Source organism: Macaca nemestrina, chromosome 17, assembly GCF_043159975.1.
Source record: "Macaca nemestrina isolate mMacNem1 chromosome 17, mMacNem.hap1, whole genome shotgun sequence".
Classification (NCBI taxonomy): domain Eukaryota; kingdom Metazoa; phylum Chordata; class Mammalia; order Primates; family Cercopithecidae; genus Macaca; species Macaca nemestrina.
Window position 1 is genome coordinate 48539595 of NC_092141.1, and position 9657 is coordinate 48549251.

The following is a 9657-nucleotide window of genomic DNA, read 5'->3' on the forward strand; positions in this document are numbered from 1 at the left end:
ATAAATGGAGAGATAGTCCATGTTCATGGATTGAACAAGTCATACTCTTAAGATGTCAGATCTTCCTAGCATAATCTATAGATTAAGATGAAATACCAGTCAGTATCTCAGCAGCTATTTTGTGGTTACCAACAAACTGATTCCCAGTTACATCTTATGTAATTATAGTAAAATACCCAAACCAGAACACTGACATCGACATGAAGTGTATGTATAGTTCTATGCCATTTTATAACATATGTAGATTCATGTAACCACCACTGCAATAAAGATACAGAATGATTCCAATTCCATCACTATAAAGATCTTCCTCATGCTACCTCTTTATATGCATTTCCCTCCCTGCCACCATTTCTCACCTCTGGAGACCACTGATTGTTTTTCATCTTTATAATTTTGTCATTTGAAGAGTGTTATATAATGGCATCACATAGTATGTGTTCTCCAGAGAGAGAGAAGTGATAGGATATAAAGAGAGAGAGATGAAAAGAAATTTATTAAGGGTATTGGCTTGCTTGACTATGGAGGCAGAGAAATCCCACAATACGCTCTTTGCAAGCTGAAGAAGCAGGAAAGCTAGTAGTACAGCTCAGCCCAGGTCTAAAAGCCTCAGAACAAAATAAGCCAATAGTGTAACTCTCGGTCCAAGGCCAAAGGCCCAAGAGCCTGGGGGAGGCACTGGTGTGAATCTCAGAGTCCAACAGCCAGACAACCTGGAGTTCTGATGTCCAAGTGCAGGAGAAAAAGGGAATCTTGGCTCCAGAAGAGAGAGTGGAAATTTGCTGAAATCCTCCACCTTTTTGTTCCATCTCGGCCTCCAGCTGATTGAATTATGCCCGCCCACAGTAAGGGCAGATCTTTCTCAGTCAGTTCATCAGCTCACATGCCAGTCTCTTTTGGAAACATCTCACACACACACTTGGATAAGCCCAATCATTCTAATTAAAAGCGAAACCACCTAGTTTCCCTTTCTGCAGAAGAGAGATGGGCTCAGTGCCTACTGAAGCACTGAGAATAAATAATGCTTTACCAGCTATCTGGGTATCCCTTAATCCAGTTAAGTTGACACTCAAAATTAATCATCAAAGTATGTAACCTTTTGACATTGGCTTCACTCAGCATATGCCATTGAGATCCATCCAAATTGGGTATGTATCAATAGTTCATTCCTTTTTATTGTTGAGTAGTATTCCATGGTATGTAGGTAGCACACATTGTTTAACCATTTACCTATTGTAGAACATTTTGGCTGCTTCTAGTTTCTGGCTATTACAAACAAAGCTGTTATGGACAATCGTGTATACGTTTTTGTGTGGACATAGGTTATCATTTTTCTGAGATAAGTCTCAGGAGTGCAATTGTTGGGCTGCATGGTAAGTACATGTTTGCTTTATTAAGAAATTGCCAAAATATTTGCCAAAGTAGCTGTAACATTTTACATCCTCTCCATCAATGTATAATAGATTCAGTTTCCCTGCATTCTTGCTAGCATTTGATATTGTCATTATTTTTTACTGTAGTCATTTTGATGGGTGTGTAGTGATATCTCATTGTGGTTTAATTTGCATTTCCCTAATTCCTCATGATGGTGAACAGCTTTTCATGTGCTTATTTGCCATCTGTATATCTTCTTTGGGGACATGTCTCTTCATGTCTTTTTCACATTTTTTAATTGGGTTGTTCAATTTTTTTTAACTGTTGAGTTTTGAGAATTCTTTATTTATTCTAGATACCTGTCCTCTAAAAGACACATGGTTTGCAAATATCCCCCAACCCCGTATGCTGTAGCGAATTCTTCCATCCTCTTCATGTGAGCTTTCAAAGAACAAAAGTCTTATTTTAATTGAAATCAAATTTAGAGAAACAATTTATTGATTTTTTAATTATGGATTTTGCTTTTGGTGTCCAATAATTCTTTGTCTAGCTCTAGATCCCAAGTTTTCTCCTATGTTTTTTCATTAAAGTTTTGTAGCTTTTTATTTTACATTTAAGTTCATGATTCACTCTGAGTTAATTTTGTACAATTTTTGTATGAGATTTAGGTCAAGGTTTATATTTTTACCTAAAGATGTTCAATTGCTCCAGCATCGTTTGTTGAAGAGATTATCTTTCCTCCATTGAATTGCTCTAACACTTTTGTCAAAAATCAGTTAAATGTATTTCTGTGGATATATTTTTGAATTCTCCATTCCATTTTATTGATCTATGTGTCTATCCCTCCAGCAATATCTCTCTGTCTTGCTGAGAGATATTGTCTTGTCTTATTATTGTTAATATAATAGGTCTTAATGTATGGTAAAGTGATTCTTCCCATTTTATTCTCTTGTCAAGCTACTAGTCTGTTGCCTTTTTGAAGAATTTTGTCTATATCTATGACAACTCTTGCTGGATTCACAGTAAATTTATATATCAATTTGAGGAGAACTGACGTCTTTACTATGGTTAGTCTTCCTATCTTGTGAACATGTGTCTCACCATTTATGTAGATCTTCTTTGATTTATTTCATCGGTATTTTGTAGTTTTTGACATACAAGTCCTATACATGTTTTATTAAATTTGCATCTAGGTATTTCATTGTTAAAGTGATTTTAAATGGTATTGTATTTTCCACACAAACTGTAGAATCAGTTTGTTGGTTACCACAAAATACCTGCTGAGATATTGACCGGGATTTCATCTTAATCTATAGATTATGCTGGGAAGATCTGACATCTTAACAGTATGACTCTTTCAATCCATGAACATGGACTAACTCTCTATTTATTTAGATTTTTAATTTCTTTTATCAGAGTTCTGTTGTTTTCCACATTTAGATTTTATACATACTTTGTTAGACTTATCCTTGTGTAATTCATTATATTGACACAATTATAAATGGTTTTTAAAATTTCAAATTCCAATTGTACATTGCTAGCATATAGGAAAGCAATCAACTATTGTACATTAACTTTGAATCCTTCAACTTTGCTATATTCACTTATCAGTTCCAGCAGATGTTTTTCAATTCTTGGGATTTTCTACATAGCTATACATTCATGTCATTAGCTAATAAAGACAGTTTTGTTTTTTCCTTTCTAATAAAAGGTATGCAGGTTGATTTTATTTCCTTTTCTTATCTTATTATAGAGCTAGAATGTCCAGTATGAACTTGAATAAAATGGCAAGAGAAGATGTCCTTACCTTTCTTCCAGTCTTCAGAGAAAAAGTATCTAGTTTCTCATTATGAGGTATGATATTAGCTGAAGAGTTTTTTTCTAGATGTTCTTTATCAAGTTGAGGAGTTTATAGAGAGTTTTTATCATGGAATGTGCATAAAATTTTATCAAATCTTTTTTATGCACCAGTTAACATGACTCTATGATTTTTCTTCTTTAGATTGTTGATATTGTGGATTACACTGATTTTCAAATGTTGAACCGGGCTTGCATAGTTATGGTGTTAACACTTTTTACATATTGTTAGATTTGACTTACTGATATTTTGTTGAGTATTTTTGCATCTATATTTATAAGAGATATTAATGTGTCATTTTCTGTTTTTTTTTATGGACTTTGTGTGGTTTTGGTAGTGGGTATATTAACTCTATAAAATGAATTGAGAAGTGTTCATTTCTCTTTTATTTTATGGAAAAGATTATGTAGAATTGATGTTAGTTCTTGAAACATTTGGCAAAACTCTCCAGTGAAACCATCTGGGCCTGAAGATTTCTTTTTCTGGAGTCTTATAATTGTAAATTCCATTTCCTTAATATTTACAAAGCTATTCAAATTATTTATTCCATATTAGATGAGTTGCAGTAATTTGTGCCTTTCAAAGAATTGGTCCCTTCAATCTGTCAAATTTATATGTAGAGTTGTTTTTAGTATTCTCTTATTTTCACCTGCAGGCTCTGTAGTGGTATCTCTGTTTCATTATTGACATTCGTAACCTGTGTCTTCTCTTTCTCTGTCAGTCGTGCCAGAGTTTTGTCAGTTTTATTGATCTTTCTTTAAAAACTTTCCTTCATTGATTTTTTTTCTTTTTTCTTTTTTTTTTTCTTCTTTTTTTTTGAGACAGAGTCTCGCTCTGTTGTGCAGGCTGGAGTGCAATTGAGGAATTTCAACCTTGGAGGTTGAAATTCCTCAACCTCCCAGGTAGCAGGAATTTCAGGTGCATGCCACTACACCCAGCTAATTTTTAATTCTTTTGTAGAGAGGCAGGCTTACTATATTGCCTAGGCTGGTCTTGAACTCCTTGGCTCAAGCAATTCTCCCATCTCGGACTCCCGAAGTGCTGGGATCATAGGCATGAGCCATGGTAATATCCACCCAGCTATTTTTTAAAATTTCATTGATTTCTTGTGTTTATTATACATTTTCTTATGCTTGCTTTTGGTTTATTTTTTTCCTCCTTTTATAGTTTCCTGAGGTGGGAAGTTTGATTACTGATTTGAGACTTCTTTTCTGATGTAAACATTAAGTGCTATAAATTTCCCTTTCAGAGCTGCTTTAGTTGAGTCCTATAAATTATGTTATATTGTATTTTAATTTTCATCATGTTCATTCAGTATTTCCATTGAGCCTTCCTCATTGACCCACAGATTATAGTGTTTAGAGTCTGTTGCTTAGTTTCCAGTGCTTAAAGATTACCCTGTTATTTTCTTTCTCTTTCTGCTATTTATTGCTATTGGTTTCTAGTTTGATTCCATTTTGGTCAGTCATCATGTGGTTTCAATTCTTTTAAATTTATTGACTTTTAAAAATAGTCCAGGATATAGTCTATCTTGGTATATGGTCTGTGGCTGCTTGAAAAGAATGTATAGGCCAGGCACGGTGGCTCACACCTGTAATCCCAGCACTTTGGGAGGCCGAGGCAGGTGGATCATCTGAGGTCAGGCATTCGAGACCAGCCTGGCCAACATGGTGAAACCCCAACTCTACTAAAAATACAAAAAAATTAGCCAGACCTGGTGGCGGGTGCCTGTAATCCCAGCTAGTTGGGAGGCTGAGGCAGGAGAATCGCTTGAACCCAGGAGGCAGAGGTTGCAGTGAGCCAAGATCACACCACTGCACTCCAGCCTGGGCAACAAGAGTGAAACTCCATCTCAAAAAAATTTTTTTTAATTAAAAAAAAAAAAAAAAAGAGTAGGCTCTTCCTGTTAATCTCCACTGCTACTTCTTGGCTCTGGGAGGCCCAGGTGGCTCTGCAGCAGCCTCTGCCACCCTGTGACCTGTGGGTATTGGGACATCCCTAGCTGACGCCAGGACACCCGGGAAGCCGAGGAACGGACTCCGTGGCTTTTGAGGATGTGGCTGTGAACTTTACCCAGGAGGAATGGGCTTTGCTAGATTCTTCTCAGAAGAATCTCTACGGAGAAGTGATGCAGGAAACCTGCAGGAATCTGGCTTCTGTAGAAATCATATGGTACAGAGACTGTGTGAAAGCAAAGAAGGTAGTCAGTATGGACAAGTTGTCAGCCAAATTCTAAATCTTGATCTGAACGAGGACATTTCTACTGGATTAAAACAATGGGAATGCAGTATTTGTGGAAAAGTCTTTGTACGTCATTCCCTCCTTAATAGGCACATCCTGGCTCACTCAGGATACAAACCATATGGAGAGAAGCAATATAAATGTGAACAGTGTGGGAAATTCTTCATTTCTGTTCCAGGTGTTAGAAGACACATGATAATGCACAGTGGAAATCCAGCTTATAAATGTACAATATGTGGGAAAGCTTTTTATTTTCTCAATTCAGTTGAAAGACATCAGAGAACTCACACAGGAGAAAAACCCTATAAATGTAAACAATGTGGTAAAGCGTTCACTGTTTCCGGTTCTTGTCTAATACACGAACAAACTCACACTGGAGAGAAACCCTACGAATGTAAGAAATGTGGGAAAACATTCAGATTTTCTTGTTCTTTTAAGATGCATGAAAGGACTCACACTGGAGAAAGACCCTATAAATGTACCAAATGTGATAAAGCCTTCAGCTGTTCCACTTCCCTTCGTTGTCATGGAAGCATTCATACTGGAGAGAGACCCTATGAATGTAAACAATGTGGCAAAGCCTTGAGTCGTTTGAGTTCCCTTTGTAACCATACAAGTACTCATACTGGAGAGAAACCCTATGAATGTAAACAATGTGACCACACCTTCAGTCGTCTCAGTTCCCTTCAACTCCACGAAAGAATTCATACTGGAGAAAAACCCTATGAATGTAAGAGATGCGGTAAAGCCTACACTCATTCCAGTCACCTTACTTGCCATGAAAGAAGTCATGATATAGAGGCTGGGTGTAGTGACTCAGCCTGTGGTCCCAGCACTTTGGGAGGCCAAGGTGTGTGTATTGCTTGAGCCCAGGAGTTCATAGCCAGCCTGGATTAAAACAATGTGAAACAACCTGGGCAACATGGTGAAACCCTGTCTCTACAAAAAATAAAATAATGCCAGGCGCGGTGGCTCACGCCAGCTGCTCAGGAGGCTGAGGTAGGGGAATGGTGTGAACCCAGGAGGCGGAGCTTGCAGTGAGCTGAGATCGCACCACTGCACTCCAGCCTGGGTGACAGAGCGAGACTCCGTCTCAAAAAAAAAAAAAAGAAAATAATTAGCTGGGCATGGTGGCACATTTCAGTTGTCTTAGTTCTTTTTCAAGGACATAAAAAGCCACGGGGGGTTGGGGGGAAGCCCTGTGCATGTGGATCACGAGGTCAGGAGATTGAGACCAACCTGGCCAACATGGTGAAGCCTTGTCTCTGCTAAAAATACAGAAATTAGCTGGGTGTGGTGGCACATGCTTGTGGTCCTGGCTGCTCGGGAGGCTGGGGCGGGAGGGTCGCTTGAACCCAGGAGGTGGAGGTTGCAGTGGGCCGAGATTGTGCCACTGCACTCCAGCCTGGCGACAGTGAGACTCCATCTCAAAAAAATAAATAAATAAATAAAGCCCCTTGAATGTGAGAAATGTGGTAAAACATTTACTCTTTCCCATTCCCTCATAAACATGAAAGAGCTCACACTGCAGAGAAACCTTAAGAATGCAGGAAAGGTGGTCAAGCCTTCAGATTTTCCTGTTTTTGAAGATTTGGGAGGACTCAGAGTAGAGAAAAGCCTTTTGAATTTAAATTTGTGGTTAAGGCCTTCAGTTGTGTTCCATTTGAAGACATCAGCTCATTCCTGAGAAAAACCCTATGAATGTCCAGAATGTGGAATGTTTCATTTCTCTCGTACCCACTCAAGTACATATGAAAATGCACACTGTAGCTGGCTGGACCTTGTAAATACGAGAACGTACACAGGATTAAAACTCTAATGGTTTAGAAACTGCAAGGATATTTTCAGTTTTAACATTTACTTGAAAAGTCATGAAAACTCCCACTGGAAAGAAGTTGTATCAGTGAAACTTTTCTAATTTGGAAAGCCTGATGCAAATTAATTATCCTGCAGTGCTTGAAAAAAATGTATGAAATGTTACACAAGTTACAAGTATATTGTTTTTATCAGTGGCTCATTCTTAAAGAGTCTTGAGTATGCATTTCACCTTGTTTTGCAGGGAAACCTTGAGGTGAGAGTTCTGTAAATGCTCTTTAAGCAGTAGTACTTGAATTTCATAGATAATGATATTTTCTTAAGTTTGTTGGTAGAATTTTTGTCTATTCATTTGATAATGTGCTGGATTTATGGTTGAATTTTGATGTTTTTCTAATATGTAGGTAATATTTTTATTTCATTATTTTTTTTTTTTTGAGATGGAGTCTCGCTCTGTTGCCCGGGCTGGAGTGCAGTGGTGCAGTCTCGGCTCACTGCGGCCTCCACCTCCTGGGTTTAGGCGGTTCTCCTGCCTCGGCCTCCCAAGTGGCTGGGACTGCAGGCACCCGCCACTACGTCCAGCTGATTCTTTGTGTTTTTGGTAGAGACAGGGTTTTGCCATGTTGGCTAGGCTGGTCTTGAACTCCTGACCTCATGATTTGCCCGCCTCGGCCTCCCAAAGTGCTGGGATTACAGGCATGAGCCACTGCGCCTGGCCAGGTAAGTTTCATTTGTATGTATTGTCCTGTGATTAATGGACCAGTGAATAATGATTGTGAATTGTTGGGATTGTCTGACTAGTCTCATTTGGCAAATTTTGATTATCCCTTGTCCATTATACACATTGCACCTTTTTTTATTAAAGGAAAAACTACTCGATGTAAAGATGTTTATTTTTTGCTAATAATGAGTTGGTATTAATTCCTAAGTACATAAAGTTTACCATAGAGTATCATCTCATGAAAAAAAAAAAAAAAAAGAAAAAGAAAATGCATTCTCTGCCGCAAATGCTTATCCTGCTGGTTCATGTTTTTTTTAGCTTTTCTATATCCTTGCTGATTTTCTGTCTAGGTATTCTGTCAACTGCTGAGTGTAATGTTGAAATCACCAGTAACTGTGAGTCTGTTTTTCCTTTTAGTTCTATCAGTTTTGTCTTCACATATTTTGCCCTTCTATAGCTTTGTGCATACACATTTAGAATTGCTCTGTCTTCTTGGTGGGCTGACCCTTTTATTATTGTGTAATTTCCCTCTTTTTTCCTGGTAATTTCATTTACTCTAAAGTCTACTTTGTCTGATAGCACATTGCTATATTTTTTCTGCTATCCTTCTTTTCTGAATAATATTGTCCTGGATATAGAATTCTGAATCAACAGTTCTTTTCTTTCAGTACTTGAAAAATATTGTTCCGCTTTCTTCTAGCCTCTGTAATTTCTGATGAGAAATCTGTCCTCACTTGAATTGCTTTTCTTATGGAGTAAGCATAATTTCTTACACATTTCATTCTTTTTTTTTTCTTTAGTTTTCAGAAGTTTTACCATGATGTCTTCATGCATCTTTGGTTTATCCTGCTTGAGGGTTACTGTTTCTTGAATATGAATGTGTATGTCTTTTGCTAAATTTGGAAATTCTTCAGCCATTATTTTTTAGAATACATTTTCAGTAAGGTGTTTCATCTGGGAATTATAAAAGTATCTTTTAAAATAATTTCTAATAGAATTCCATTATAGTCAAAGCACAAACTTATTATTTGAAATCTTAAATTTATTGAGATTTGTTTATGGCCCAGAATATGGTCTAGACTGTGGTGAATATTCCATGTGAAATTGAAAAAGAAAAAAAAAAGTGTATCCTGCTGTTGCTTGGTGAGTGTTTTTTTAAAATACCTTTATTAAGGTATAGTCATAAACAATAGAAATCACACATTTAGAGTCTAATGTTTATATTCACAGAGTTGTGTAACCATCACAACAATTTAATTTTTAGAATATTTTCATTCCCGTCTAAACAACATCCCATACCCATTATCATCCAATTCCCTTGGCTATCCCAGTCCTAAGCAACCACTATTTTAACTTCTGTTTCTGCAGTTTAAAAATTGACATATAATTCACATATTATGCAAAAACAAAATTTACCCATTGAAAGTGTACAATTTGGTGGTTTTTAGTATATTCATAAGGTGGTGCAACTGTCACCACTATCTAATTTCAGAATATTTTCATCACCCCAAAGAAACCCCATAGCCACTTGCCACCACTTCCCATTTCCTTCTCATCCTCCCAGCCCTGGGCAATCACTACTTTTTGTTTTTATGGATTTGCCTATTTCGGACATTTCATATAAATGAAATACAATGTGTGGTCTTTT

The 9657-nt window shown here is 37.2% G+C and overlaps 1 pseudogene; it reads left to right on the forward strand.

Annotated features, from left to right (window-relative positions):
- Positions 1 to 5179: 5179 nt before the first annotated feature.
- Positions 5180 to 6360, forward strand: LOC105476918 (zinc finger protein 669 pseudogene; annotated as a pseudogene).
- The last annotated feature ends 3297 nt before the right edge of the window (positions 6361 to 9657 follow it).